General features: G+C 47.7%; 1 protein-coding gene across 10 annotated transcripts in view; it reads right to left on the reverse strand.

Annotated features, from left to right (window-relative positions):
• The window catches only part of ENTHD1 (ENTH domain containing 1), a 284,474-nt gene that overhangs the window by 253,096 nt on the left and 18,438 nt on the right, over positions 1–12,940 (reverse strand). The gene's annotated exons all lie outside the window — the stretch shown is intronic.

The raw sequence follows: 12,940 nt of genomic DNA on the forward strand, positions 1-12,940 counted from the left end.
CCGAAATACGGAATATTCCGAAATACGGACTTTTTTGAGTGAGATTGAGAAAGTGAAACCTTTGTTTTCTGATGGCTCAATGTACACAAACTTTGTTTAATGCACAAAATTATTAATAATATTGTATTATAAGACCTTCAGGCTGTGTGTATAAGGTGTATATGAAACATAAATGAATTGTGTGAATGTACACACACTTTGTTTAATGTACAAAGTTATAAAAAAATATTGGCTAAAATTGCCTTCAGGCTGTGTGTATAAGGTGTATATGAAACATAAATGCATTCTGTGCTTAGACTTAGGTCCCATCACCATGATCTCTCATTATGGTATGCGATTATTCCAAAATACGGAAAAATAAGAATTTACTTACCGATAATTCTATTTCTCGTAGTCCGTAGTGGATGCTGGGGACTCCGTCAGGACCATGGGGAATAGCGGCTCCGCAGGAGACAGGGCACAAAAATAAAGCTTTAGGATTAGGTGGTGTGTACTGGCTCCTCCCCCTATGACCCTCCTCCAAGCCTCAGTTAGGATACTGTGCCCGGACGAGCGTACACAATAAGGAAGGATATTGAATCCCGGGTAAGACTCATACCAGCCACACCAATCACACCGTATAACTTGTGATCTGAAAACAGTTAACAGTATGACAAACGTAGGAGCCTCTGAACAGACGGCTCACAACAATAACAACCCGAATTTGTTTGTAACAATAACTATGTACAAGTATTGTGTTATGATTCCTGTACTCCAGACCGGAGGAGATCTTATGGCAGGGATCTGAGTACAGGAAAATAAGCTGGTTGTGGGAGCTGGATAGCCTAGTAACCCCTGGCGCCCTAACTCCGTTGTCTCGCCCGTGTTATCAGAAATCCCCTGCGAGACTATGGTTGCTTGAGCCCATGGCAGCCGCGTTCGAAGGGCGGATTATGTCTGCCCAACCCCGATGCCCCCGCAGGTCTTTAATGGGAGACAAGGGGAAGTCCGAGACAGGGTGATAACAAGGGGCCCTCTGACTAAGCAACCAGGCCAGGGGTTACAAGCTAACTAACTAAATCAAAAGGTATGTGCGGACTAGCCGCCAGGAAAAAGGACAACCAAGGATCCACTGATCCGACACTCCTATCCGGCACCGCCGGACACCAGAGTGGATCTGTGGAAGCGGAATCCTCCGCAAAGCTCCAGAACACAATTAAACAAAATAATAAACAGAAGCGGACAAGCCGCAACACACGGCTGCGCCGCGACTCACGAACACCACCAGATGTTAAAGGTGCTCGGTCAGACTCCAGGAACAGATGGTAACTTCCGAGTACAGGATCTCTGAGGACAGGAACAACCGAAAAGACCGGGACTGGGAACTCTCTGCAGCAGACACAGGCAAACAGGAAGCTATCACCGGCGTCTGTAAGAAGTCCTGAGGGTGCCTTTATTCAGGCACCCTCCAATCAGGATCCAGACAGGACAATCAAATAGAAATGCCGTGCAGCTTGCATGCTGCACGGCCAGCACATAATCAGGGTAATGAGAATAGACCCAGCAACGGGGAACGCGGCTGAACATGGCATCCCCGTTGCTAAGGTCAGGGCGGCTCCGTGCGCCCGGCGTCTTAGCATTGCCAGGGAGCCGGCGGCTGGACGCGCACGGCGTCCCTGGTTGCTAGGCGCCGGGCCGCACGGCCGAGCGGACCCCGGCGCCTAACAGTACCCCCCCCTTGAGGAGGGGTCAAGGAACCCCTAAAGCAAGGTTTCCGAGGAAATTCACGAAAAAATGCCCTTTTGAGCTTTGGGGCATGAAGGTCTTCATCCAGGACCCACGACCTTTCCTCTGGCCCATAACCTCTCCAATGCACCAAAAAATAAAGCCGACCCCGGGACAACTTGGAATCGAGAACCTTCTCAACCAAGAACTCTTGCTGACCCTGTACATTAACTGGTGATCTCCCCTGAGATTTTTTACGAGGAAATCTGCTGGACGAAACATATGGTTTAAGCAATGAGCAATGGAAGGTATTTCCGATCCGTAAAGTTTTTGGTAAACGTAACCGGAAAGCAACTGGATTGACTTTTTTGATAATGAGAAATGGTCCAATATATCTAGGACCCAATCTGGCTGAGGTTTGTCGAAGTTTGATGTTGCGAGTCGACAACCACACCCTGTCTCCTACTTTAAAAGTGCACGGCCGCCGGAGCCTGTCAGAAATTTTTTTTTCCCGGAAAGCTGCTTTTCTGAGAGCCAGGTGCACTTTTTTCCAAATAAGTTTAAGATGAGAGGTCAGGGCCAGAGAGGAGACAGAGGAATGTTGAAAAAATGAATTAGCTCTGGGGTGGAAACCAAAAACTGCAAAAAATGGAGACACATTGGTGGAGGAATGACAGGCATTATTATAAGCAAACTCCGCCAATGGAAGAAACTCAGACCAGTCATTTTGGAGTTTGGCCGAGTACAAATGCAAATATTGTTTTAGAGATTGGTTAACTCGCTCAGTCTGTCCATTGGATTGTGGATGATAGCCGGAGGTTAATGATAATTTCATCTTTAATGAAGCACAAAAAGACTTCCAAAATTGCGCAATGAATTGTGGACCCCTGTCAGAAACAATATCAGTGGGTAACCCATGGAGTCTGAAAACATGACGGAGGAACAAGACTGCCAATCCCTTGGCAGATGGCAATCGGGGAAGAGCAATAAAATGGGCCATCTTGCTAAAACGGTCCACTACCACCCATATGACTCGGCATCCGGCTGACAGAGGGAGATCCACCACAAAATCCATGGAGATATGCGACCATGGCCTAAGAGGAACTTTCAAGGGCATAAGTTGACCAATAGGCAAAGAACGGGGAACTTTATGCTGTGCACAGACCTGACACGAAAAAACAAACTCTTTAATGTCTTTGGAAAGACCAGGCCACCATACTGAGCGGGATACTAATTCCAAAGTCTTAGCGATTCCCGGATGCCCTGCAACTTTGCTATCATGAAATTCCGCCAAAACAGTTGCTCTCAAAAACTCAGGAACAAAAAGACGACTAGCAGGAGTATTTCCCGGAGCTTGATGTTGAAGCAGCTTTAATTGGGAAAATACATCCTGTGTGAGACCTGCCTGAATGACTGAAGGCGGAAGTATGGGAGTAACAGGACTGTTGTCTTGAACCGGAAGGAAACTGCGTGACAGGGCATCTGCCTTGGTATTCTTGGAACCTGGTCTGAAGGTGATAATGAATTTGAAACGAGTAAAAAATAAAGCCCAACGAGCCTGTCGGGCATTCAGTCGTTTAGCCGATTCAATGTATTGAAGATTTTTGTGATCAGTCAAAACTGAAATGGTGTGGGTAGCTCCTTCAAGCCAATGTCTCCACTCCTCGAAAGCCCATTTAATAGCCAGCAATTCCCGGTTACCAACATCGTAGTTGGATTCTGCAGATGAGAATTTCCTGGACATAAAGGCACAAGGATGTAACTCAAGGGAATCTGGATCCTTCTGAGAAAGGATAGCCCCTACTCCAACCTCCGAGGCATCCACCTCAATAATGAAAGGTAATTCTGGGTTGGGATGTCTAAGGACAGGGGCTGAGACAAAGGCTTGTTTTAAGGCCTGAAAAGATAACTCCGCTTTACATGAGCTCCCTTCTTAGTAAGTGCCACAATGGGAGCAACTAGGTCAGAGAAAGAGTGAATAAATCTTCTATAGTAGTTTGCAAACCCTAAAAAGCGCTGAATTGCTTTTAAATTGGTGGGTTGCGCCCAACTAAGGATGGCTTGGAGCTTTTTTGGTTCCATTCGGAATCCCCGAGGGGAAATAATGTACCCTAAAAAGGATACTTCCGTGACATGAAATTCACACTTCTCCAGCTTGGCATATAAGTGATTTTCACGTAATCTCTTTAGCACCTGACGCACCTGGGTAACATGTTGTTCCACGGAGTCAGAATATATCAAAATATCGTCTAAATAGACCACGACGAATCTTCCCAGAAACTCACGGAGCACATCATTAATGAGATCCTGGAAAACTGCCGGAGCGTTAGATAGGCCGAATGGCATGACCAGATACTCATAGTGGCCCGACTGAGTACTAAATGCCGTTTTCCACTCATCCCCTGACCTGATTCTGATGAGGTTATATGCTCCTCTAAGATCAATCTTAGAAAAAATAACAGCCGAACGTAGCTGATCAAAGAGGACAGAGATCAGCGGCAGAGGGTAAGTATTCTTTACTGAGATTTTATTCAAAGCTCTAAAGTCAATGCAGGGTCTGAGTGAACCATCCTTCTTCTCTACGAAGAAGAAACCTGCACTTAAAGGGGATTTAGATGGCCTGATAAACCCTTTCCCAAGGCTTTCTTTCACATACTCATTCATGGCCACAGTTTCAGGACCAGACAATGCATATAACCTTCCTTTAGGCAACGTGGCACCAGGAATTAACTCAATGGCACAATCATAAGGCCTATGGGGAGGCAAAATATCCGCATTGCCCTTGGAAAACACATCAACAAAATCCTGGTATTCCCCAGGAATATGTGCGGAACTGGCGGCAGCTACTCGGATAGGAAGCGTAATACATTCTTTATCACAGATGGTACCCCATTGTAGGATCTCCCCAGACTGCCAATCAATGACGGGATTATGAAAGGCCAGCCAAGGATGACCCAGAACCACAGGAACTGCTGGACAATGGGTAAGGAAAAACTCAATTTTTTCAGAATGCAGAGCTCCCACCGAGAGCAAAACAGGAGGTGTACATAGAGAAATAACCCCATTGGATAAAGGACTCCCATCTAAACCATGCATGGTGATACACCTACCTAAGGTTAGCTGAGGAATACCTAAGGCCTTGGCCCATGTTAAATCCATAAAGTTTCCTGCAGCTCCACTGTCCACAAAAGCAGAGACCGAGGAACAGAGGCTGCCATAGGAAACTTTAGCAGGAACCAACAGTGAATTATTTGAGGAGATGAGCTGCAGACCAAAGTGAACCCCCTCACAATTCACTTGGTCAGGAAGTTTCCCAACTTGTTTGGACAACTACGGGCAAAATGTCCCTTACCTCCGCAGTATAAACACAGACCATAATTTTGCCTCCTGGTTCTTTCTTCCGGAGACAATTTGGAGAGACCAATCTGCATAGGCTCCTCTATGTCTACAGGAATGGAAGGAACCCAGGGAGAGGACCCGACAGATGCCCCTTTTTCAGCCCTCCGCTCTCTGAGCCGACGATCTATTTTAATAGATAGCTCCATGAGGTTATCGAGGGTCTCAGGAGTGGGATACTGGAGGAGACTGTCTTTTATAGATTCCGATAAGCCGAGGCGAAACTGACTGCGCAGGGCTGGGTCATTCCAGCCACAGTCGTTCGACCAACGGCGAAACTCCGTACAATAATTCTCTGCGGGATTCCTACCCTGTCTAAGAGCACGCAACTGACTTTCTGCGGACGCCTCTCTATCAGGGTCGTCATACAATAGCCCTAAAGATTTTAAAAAGGCGTCTACAGACGATAAGGCCGGATCGTCTGTCTTTAAACCAAAAGCCCAGGTCTGAGGATCCCCCTGAAGTAGAGAAATAATAATCCCAACCCGCTGAGCCTCTGTACCTGAGGTAACTGGTCTTAAACGAAAATACAGTTTGCAAGATTCTTTAAAATTAAAAAACTGTTTTCTATCCCCAGAAAAACGGTCAGGCAGATGCATTTTTGGTTCAGGGATGACCCTCGGGGAAGTCCGTAACAGATCTTCCTGTGACCTCACCCGGAGGGACAGATCCTGAACCATCTGAGTAAGTTCCTGAATCTGACTAACAAGAAGCTGGCCAGGGTTTGGCCCAACACCGGTGGGATTCATAAGGCCGACAAAAATCTCCCAACTAAAAAGTGAAAAAATTTACTGTAAGTTAAATCTTTTCTTTTGTAGGCCGGTGATAATGTTATGATTCCTGTACTCCAGACCGGAGGAGATCTTATGGCAGGGATCTGAGTACAGGAAAATAAGCTGGTTGTGGGAGCTGGATAGCCTAGTAACCCCTGGCGCCCTAACTCCGTTGTCTCGCCCGTGTTATCAGAAATCCCCTGCGAGACTATGGTTGCTTGAGCCCATGGCAGCCGCGTTCGAAGGGCGGATTATGTCTGCCCAACCCCGATGCCCCCGCAGGTCTTTAATGGGAGACAAGGGGAAGTCCGAGACAGGGTGATAACAAGGGGCCCTCTGACTAAGCAACCAGGCCAGGGGTTACAAGCTAACTAACTAAATCAAAAGGTATGTGCGGACTAGCCGCCAGGAAAAAGGACAACCAAGGATCCACTGATCCGACACTCCTATCCGGCACCGCCGGACACCAGAGTGGATCTGTGGAAGCGGAATCCTCCGCAAAGCTCCAGAACACAATTAAACAAAATAATAAACAGAAGCGGACAAGCCGCAACACACGGCTGCGCCGCGACTCACGAACACCACCAGATGTTAAAGGTGCTCGGTCAGACTCCAGGAACAGATGGTAACTTCCGAGTACAGGATCTCTGAGGACAGGAACAACCGAAAAGACCGGGACTGGGAACTCTCTGCAGCAGACACAGGCAAACAGGAAGCTATCACCGGCGTCTGTAAGAAGTCCTGAGGGTGCCTTTATTCAGGCACCCTCCAATCAGGATCCAGACAGGACAATCAAATAGAAATGCCGTGCAGCTTGCATGCTGCACGGCCAGCACATAATCAGGGTAATGAGAATAGACCCAGCAACGGGGAACGCGGCTGAACGTGGCGTCCCCGTTGCTAAGGTCAGAGCGGCTCCGTGCGCCCGGCGTCTTAGCGTTGCCAGGGAGCCGGCGGCTGGACGCGCACGGCGTCCCTGGTTGCTAGGCGCCGGGCCGCACGGCCGAGCGGACCCCGGCGCCTAACATATTGCAGACAATCCGCACTTGGGATGGGCGCCCAGCATCCACTACGGACTACGAGAAATAGAATTATCGGTAAGTAAATTCTTATTTTCTCTAACGTCCTAAGTGGATGCTGGGGACTCCGTCAGGACCATGGGGATTATACCAAAGCTCCCAAACGGGCGGGAGAGTGCGGATGACTCTGCAGCACCGAATGAGAGAACTCAAGGTCCTCCCCAGCCAGGGTATCAAATTTGTAGAATTTTGCAAATGTGTTTGCCCCTGACCAAGTAGCAGCTCGGCAGAGTTGTAATGCCGAGACCCCCCGGGCAGCCGCCCAGGATGAGCCCACTTTCCTTGTGGAATGGGCCTTGACAGATTTAGGTTGTGGCAAGCCTGCCACAGAATGTGCAAGTTGAATTGTGCTACAAATCCAACGAGCAATCGTCTGCTTAGAAGCAGGAGCACCCATCTTGTTGGGTGCATACAATATAAACAGTGAGTCAGACTTTCTGACTCCCGCCGTTCTTGAAATATATATTTTCAATGCCCGGACCACGTCCAACAACTTGGAATCCTCCAAATCGTTAGTAGCCGCAGGCACCACAATAGGCTGGTTCAGGTGAAACGCTGACACCACCTTAGGCAGAAAATGAGGACGTGTCCGCAGTTCTGCCCTGTCCGTATGGAAAATCAGATATGGGCTCTTATATGATAAAGCCGCCAATTCTGATACTCTCCTGGCTGAAGCCAGGGCCAGTAGCATGGTTACTTTCCATGTAAGATACTTCAACTCCACCGATTTGAGCGGCTCAAACCAATGGGATTTGAGAAAATCCAAGACTACATTAAGATCCCACGGTGCCACTGGGGGCACAACCGGGGGCTGTATATGTAGTACTCCTTTTACAAAAGTCTGGACTTCAGGAACTGAAGCCAATTCTTTCTGGAAGAAAATCGACAGGGCCGAAATTTGAACCTTAATGGACCCCAATTTGAGGCCCATAGACAATCCTGTTTGCAGGAAATGTAGGAATCGACCCAGTTGAAATTCCTCCGTGGGGGCCTTCCTGGCCTCACACCACGCAACATATTTTCTCCAAATGCGGTGATAATGTTGTGCAGTCACCTCCTTCCTGGCTTTTACCAGTGTAGGAATGACCTCTTCCGGAATGCCTTTTTCCCTTAGAATTCGGCGTTCAACCGCCATGCCGTCAAACGCAGCCGCGGTAAGTCTTGGAATAGACACGGTCCCTGCTGAAGCAGGTCCGGTCTTAGAGGTAGAGGCCACGGATCCTCCGTGAGCATCTCTTGAAGTTCCGGGTACCAAGTTCTTCTTGGCCAATCCGGAGCCACTAGTATCGTTCTTACTCCCTTTTGCCGTATAATTCTCAGTACCTTTGGTATGAGAGGCAGAGGAGGGAACACATACACTGACTGGAACACCCACGGTGTTACCAGAGCGTCCACAGCTATTGCCTGAGGGTCTCTTGACCTGGCGCAATACCTGTCCAGTTTTTTGTTGAGGCGGGACGCCATCATATCCACCATTGGTTTTTCCCAACGGTTCACAATCATGTGGAAAACTTCTGGATGAAGTCCCCACTCTCCCGGGTGTAGATCGTGTCTGCTGAGGAAGTCTGCTTCCCAGTTGTCCACTCCCGGAATGAATACTGCTGACAGTGCTATCACATGATCTTCCGCCCAGCGAAGAATCCTTGCAGCTTCTGCCATTGCTGTCCTGCTTCTTGTGCCGCCCTGTCTGTTTACGTGGGCGACTGCCGTGATGTTGTCCGACTGGATCAACACCGGCTGACCCTGAAGCAGGGGTTTTGCCAGACTTAGAGCATTGTAAATCGCTCTTAGCTCCAGTATATTTATGTGAAGAGACATCTCCAGGCTTGACCATACTCCCTGGAAGTTTCTTCCCTGTGTGACCGCTCCCCAGCCTCTCAGACTGGCATCCGTGGTCACCAGGACCCAGTCCTGTATGCCGAATCTGCGGCCCTCTAACAGATGAGCACTCTGCAACCACCACAGAAGAGACACCCTTGTCCGTGGCGATAAGGTTATCCGCTGATGCATCCGAACCATTTGTCCAGCAGATCCCACTGAAAAGTTCGTGCGTGGAATCTGCCGAATGGAATCGCTTCGTAAGAAGCCACCATCTTTCCCAGGACTCTTGTGCATTGATGCACAGACACTTTCCCTGGTTTTAGGAGGTTCCTGACAAGTTCGGATAACTCCCTGGCTTTCTCCTCCGGAAGAAACACCTTTTTCTGAACCGTGTCCAGAATCATTCCCAGGAACAGCAGACGTGTCGTCGGGGTCAACTGAGATTTTGAAAAATTCAGAATCCACCCGTGTTGTTGCAGCACTAATTGGGTTAGTGCTACTCCGTCCTCCAGCTGTTCTCTGGACCTTGCCCTTATCAGGAGATCGTCCAAGTAAGGGATAATTAATACGCCTCTTCTTCGCAGAAGAATCATCATTTCGGCCATTACCTTGGTAAAGACCCGAGGTGCCGTGGACAATCCAAACGGCAGCGTCTGAAACTGATAATGACAGTTTTGCACCACGAACCTGAGGTACCCTTGATGTGAAGGGCAAATTGGGACATGTAGGTAAGCATCCTTTATGTCCAGGGACACCATAAAGTCCCCTTCTTCCAGATTCGCTATCACTGCTCTGAGTGACTCCATCTTGAACTTGAATTTTTGTATGTACAGGTTCAAAGATTTCAGATTTAGAATAGGTCTTACCGAGCCGTCCGGTTTCGGTACCACAAATAGCGTGGAGTAATACCCCTTTCCCTGTTGTAGGAGGGGTACCTTGACTATCACCTGCTGAGAAAACAGCTTGTGAATGGCTTCCAATACCATCGCCCTGTCTGAGGGAGACGTTGGCAAAGCAGACTTTAGGAACCGGCGAGGGGGAGACTTCTCGAATTCCAACCTGTAACCCTGAGATACTACCTGCAGAATCCAGGGGTCCACCTGTGAGCAAGCCCACTGTGCGCTGAAATTCTTGAGTCGACCCCCCACCGCTCCTGAGTCCGCTTGTAAGGCCCCAGCGTCATGCTGAGGGCTTTGCAGAACCCTGGGAGGGCTTCTGTTCCTGGGCAGGGGCTGCTTGCTGCCCTCTCTTACCCCTTCCTCTGCCCGAGGCAGATATGACTGTCCTTTTGTCCGCTTGTTCTTATAGGACCGAAAGGACTGCGGCTGAAAAGACGGTGTCTTTTTCTGTTGGGAGGGGGTCTGAGGTAAAAAGGTGGATTTTCCGGCAGTTGCCGTGGCCACCAGATCCGATAGACCGACGCCAAATAATTCCTCCCCTTTATACGGCAATACTTCCATATGTCGTTTGGAATCCGCATCACCTGACCACTGTCGCGTCCATAAACTCCTTCTGGCAGATATGGACATCGCATTTACTCTCGATGCCAGAGTGCAAATATCTCTCTGAGCATCTCGCATATAAAGGAAAGCATCCTTTAATTGCTCTATAGTCAATAAAATACTGTCCCTATCCAGGGTATCAATATTTTCAGTCAGGGAATCCAACCAGACGACCCCAGCACTGCACATCCAGGCTGAGGCGATGGCTGGTCGCAGTATAACACCAGTATGTGTGTATATACTTTTTAGGGTAGTTTCCAGAGATGAGCGGGTTCGGTTTCTTTGAATCCGAACCCGCACGAACTTCACCTTTTTTTCCACGGGTCCGAGCGACTCGGATCTTCCCGCCTTGCTCGGTTAACCCGAGCGCGCCCGAACGTCATCATGACGCTGTCGGATTCTCGCGAGGCTCGGATTCTATCGCGAGACTCGGATTCTATATAAGGAGCCGCGCGTCGCCGCCATTTTCACTCGTGCATTGAGATTGATAGGGAGAGGACGTGTCTGGCGTCCTCTCCATTAGAATAGAGATAGATAGATTAGATAGAGAGAGATTGTGCAGAGTCGCAGACAGAGTTAGTTTACCACAGTCAGTGACCAGTGCAGTTGCTAGTTAACTTTTATTTAATATAATATATCCGTTCACTTCTCTCTGCTATATCCGTTCTCTGCCTGAAAAAAAAAACGATACACAGCACAGTCAGTCACACAGTGTGACTCAGTCTGTGTGCACTCAGCTCAGCCCAGTGTGCTGCACAGTCATCAATGTATAAATTAAAAGCTTATAATTAATTGTGGGGGAGACTGGGGAGCACTGCAGGTTGTTAGCAGGAGCCAGGAGTACAATTATATTAATTAACAGTGCACACTTTTGCTGCAGGAGTGGTGACCAGTGCCTGACCACCAGTATAGTATTGTTGTATACTACTAATATCTCTTTAAATATCAACCAGTCTATATTAGCAGCAGACACAGTACAGTGCGGTAGTTCACGGCTGTGGCTACCTCTGTGTCGGCACACGGCAGGCAGTCCGTCCGACCAGAATTGTATTATTTATTATTATATACCTACCACCTAACCGTGGTTTTTTTTTCATTCTTTATACCGTCATAGTGTCATCCTAATTGTTACGAGTATACTACTATCTCTTTATCAACCAGTGTACAGTGCGGTAGTTCACGGCTGTGGCTACCTCTGTGTCGGCACACGGCAGGCAGTCCGTCCGACCAGAATTGTATTATTTATTATTATATACCTACCACCTAACCGTGGTTTTTTTTTCATTCTTTATACCGTCATAGTGTCATCCTAATTGTTACGAGTATACTACTATCTCTTTATCAACCAGTGTACAGTGCGGTAGTTCACGGCTGTGGCTACCTCTGTGTCGGCACACGGCAGGCAGTCCGTCCGACCAGAATTGTATTATTTATTATTATATACCTACCACCTAACCGTGGTTTTTTTTTCATTCTTTATACCGTCATAGTGTCATCCTAATTGTTACGAGTATACTACTATCTCTTTATCAACCAGTGTACAGTGCGGTAGTTCACGGCTGTGGCTACCTCTGTGTCGGCACACGGCAGGCAGTCCGTCCGACCAGAATTGTATTATTTATTATTATATACCTACCACCTAACCGTGGTTTTTTTTTCATTCTTTATACCGTCATAGTGTCATCCTAATTGTTACGAGTATACTACTATCTCTTTATCAACCAGTGTACAGTGCGGTAGTTCACGGCTGTGGCTACCTCTGTGTCGGCACACGGCAGGCAGTCCGTCCGACCAGAATTGTATTATTTATTATTATATACCTACCACCTAACCGTGGTTTTTTTTTCATTCTTTATACCGTCATAGTGTCATCCTAATTGTTACGAGTATACTACTATCTCTTTATCAACCAGTGTACAGTGCGGTAGTTCACGGCTGTGGCTACCTCTGTGTCGGCAGTCGGCAGGCAGTCCGTCCATCCATAATTGTATTATTATTATAATATATACCACCTAACCGTGGTTTTTTTTTCATTCTTTATACCGTCATAGTGTCATACTAGTTGTTACGAGTATACTACTATCTCTTTATCAACCAGTGTACAGTGCGGTAGTTCACGGCTGTGGCTACCTCTGTGTCGGCACTCGGCAGCCCGTCCATAATTGTATATACCACCTAACCGTGGTTTTTTTTTCTTTCTTTATACATACATACTAGTTACGAGTATACTATCTCTTTATCAACCAGTCTATATATTAGCAGCAGACACAGTACAGTGCGGTAGTTCACGGCTGTGGCTACCTCTGTGTCGGCACTCGGCAGCCCGTCCATAATTGTATATACCACCTAACCGTGGTTTTTTTTTCTTTCTTTATACATACATACTAGTTACGAGTATACTATCTCTTTATCAACCAGTCTATATATTAGCAGCAGACACAGTACAGTGCGGTAGTTCACGGCTGTGGCTACCTCTGTGTCGGCACTCGGCAGCCCGTCCATAATTGTATATACCACCTAACCGTGGTTTTTTTTTCTTTCTTTATACATACATACTAGTTACGAGTATACTATCTCTTTATCAACCAGTCTATATATTAGCAGCAGACACAGTACAGTGCGGTAGTTCACGGCTGTGGCTACCTCTGTGTCGGCACTCGGCAGC

The sequence above is a fragment of the Pseudophryne corroboree genome, chromosome 9, assembly GCF_028390025.1.
Source record: "Pseudophryne corroboree isolate aPseCor3 chromosome 9, aPseCor3.hap2, whole genome shotgun sequence".
In the NCBI taxonomy this organism is placed as follows: Eukaryota; Metazoa; Chordata; class Amphibia; order Anura; family Myobatrachidae; genus Pseudophryne; species Pseudophryne corroboree.